The following is a 2,902-nucleotide window of genomic DNA, read 5'->3' on the forward strand; positions in this document are numbered from 1 at the left end:
GGTAGCGTTCGTTGTGGTGCTTCAGGATTCCAATGTACTGCGTCCAGGATCAGAACGAGCTTGCCGGCGGACCACTGCCGTCCCATTCTTTAGTGAGCTGGAGCGCTGCCATCTTATCCACGGAAAACGCGTCAAGCTATCGCTTCGGGTCGAAGCACTAAAAGAAAAGGACCGGGAAACGCGGCGGCATAGGAACCACGGGAACCCAGGAGGGAGAAAGACGATGTACGGGATACGGGATCCTCGCAGTAGGCTGGACCAAAATCCAGCCGAGAGAGGGCAGCCTTTAGAAGCAACAGGTTGGGAAACCAAGAGAAGGCTTCGCCTTTTCTTATCTTCTTCCCGGCACAAAAAGAGGGATTAGCATTATTGACCCCATGAGAAAGCACTAACACCTTCCTCATCGGGGCTCCGCGCACTGGGAAAAGGCTTCCGCGACAGGAAACCGGCTACTAGTTAGGAAGTGAACATAAGGTATCAAGAGGTCCCTCACAGTCAGGTGCAATGCAATTGCCCCCTATTAGTCAAGTACCCCTCTTCCTATTTAGTTTAGGGGTTAAGGCGAGAAATGGCTTGATGAACCCTTCCGTTCACCACGCACCGGCCCCATTCACTTGCAACTCGTAGAGGCTGTAAGTAAACAGTGCCCCACTAAATTCAAAGTGACGGTGGGGTTGAAAGACGAGAGTGCCTACCTCCGCGCCGAGAGTGCCCGCCCTTTCTGTCAAGTAGGCTACTTTTTCCGGAACGCAGTCCGGAATAAACGTTCCTGTGTATATAGATATCTTTGATGCTGTCATTTCGACATGTCCGCTTCAACCCCTCTTTCGCCTCCCAAAAAGCAAAGTTGGCTTGACGAGCGCAGATGAGGAAGCGGGAGCAATAAAACCAAGAATCTCTTTCTTTTCTTTCCAAATACTTTATGAAGTTAAGGGGCAAAGAGAAGCGCTTTCGCTACTGAGAAAGCGAATGGTCAGCGCGAGGGTTCGACGACTTAGCCGAGCGTTAGCGACGCGTCATTCTCATAGCGAGGCGCTTCGAGTTAGCGAAGCGCTGTAGTAGCGTCGGAGACTATGTGCTATAATGCTGAACTAAGGACGTTCCGCCTTATCTATAGAAGCAGTCGACTGAGTTCTGAACGAATGGGATCCTTGGTGGGTAATGGCTCAATCTATAGATGGAAAGCCTTATGATGGGAAACTACCACGTTAGGTTTGGAGAGAGATGGGACCCGTTATAGTTTAGGGGGAGCAGATGCAAGCTTTTTCTTTCCATAGCCAGCCAAATGACTACCGGATCATCGGTCTACTCTACCTCAATTCACCATTTCGAACTTTATACAGAAGGTTTTTCCGTACCAGCTCCTTCTACCTATACCGCAGTTGAAGCACCTAAAGGTGAATTTGGTGTCTTTCTTGTCAGTAATGGGAGTAATCGTCCCTACCGTTGTAAAATAAGAGCACCTGGCTTTGCCCATTCACAAGGACTCGATTCTATGTCCAAACATCACATGCCAGCAGATGTAGTCACCATCATAGGTACTCAAGATATTGTGTTTGGAGAGGTAGATAGATAGGACGTAGTCTTGCTCGATCAGGACCCTAGCTTTATTGCGAGCCAAAACTGCCTGAAAGAAGCAAAATGGAAAAGGATGCAAAATGCAATGGGATTCCTGATCCAATAAGAAATCCCAATTCGGAGTTTGTTTGGATCAAATTCCTATGTTATACTATTCCATTCTCGATGATGAATCGATTTGATAGATCAGATATTGTTATTCCAAATATTGATCCGATTCAGTATCATCAGAATGACAAAAGCTGACATAGTTACTAGTGGTTCGAGGAGAAATCCTTTCAATCATCAACGCCCTTTTCTACTAAAACTGCTATTCGTGATACCGGTCAAATCGACTATTCTCATCAACTTTGAGTCTCTTCCCTCTCGTATGACTGTCAAAGTGGAGTTCCTTCTCTATAAGAAGAGCTGGTCTAGAGTGTGATTCGGATCAAAACAAATGGACGAGCCTCGTTTTGCTTCAGCAAGTGTACGCTGCACTAAGGAGTCGAGTCGACTTATCCGAACTTTCCTACCAAGTTCGAGCTCTTGCTCGCTCTATTTCGTGAGCTGAGCTATTTATACCGATATATACTATTGAGTGAGATGGAGAAAGACAATGGTGGTATTCCATAGGGAGATCCTGTGTTGGATGATAAAGAGGGTTTGCCTTTCGAGAAAGGGGCTTGGCTATCTCCGTCTCCATGTTATAGGACGTATCAAATATATCTATCGATCTATACCATATGGTGAGCCAACTAACCCCCACTCCAATCCAATACTTGCTAGCGCAGGGAATCGATCATCTGTGGATGTTCAGCCAAAGACTCTAGCCCCGGATTCCGATAACTTCTACGATTCTCTCATTATTCAGTGTCCAGATGGAAGGGATGTTTGTTATTCACTTCGGTCAGAAGAGGAATTGACACTCAAGAGCACGCATTTTTTGTTTGCATTCCTATTTGAGAGTGCCCCTCCCTCCTATTTGGTTGGAAGTTTCCTGCTCAAGTTGAGAAAGCAAGGGCTGACCGGACTGCTGCTCACTCTTGCGCTTCAACGGTAGTATTGTCTCCATCTTTCGCCCACCCAGGGGTTAGGGTTATCTTTGGAAAGAATCTCTTGTATCAGCAGATACGAGAATCGGTCGTGCATATTATCATATAGAAATGTGAATCGAGATGCATCTGGATGAGAGTTTGGCTTTCTTTTGGCAAAAGCTGGATTGTTTTCAGCAAACTAGCAATCTGTGGAGATGGCTGATCTGTCCCACCTTGATTGATAGCGATATAGCCACTCTCATTTCAATGCGGCACATTGATACCATCATTCCAATCTTCTATCGTCC

Source organism: Triticum dicoccoides, chromosome 6B, assembly GCF_002162155.2.
Source record: "Triticum dicoccoides isolate Atlit2015 ecotype Zavitan chromosome 6B, WEW_v2.0, whole genome shotgun sequence".
Lineage (NCBI taxonomy): Eukaryota > Viridiplantae > Streptophyta > Magnoliopsida > Poales > Poaceae > Triticum > Triticum dicoccoides.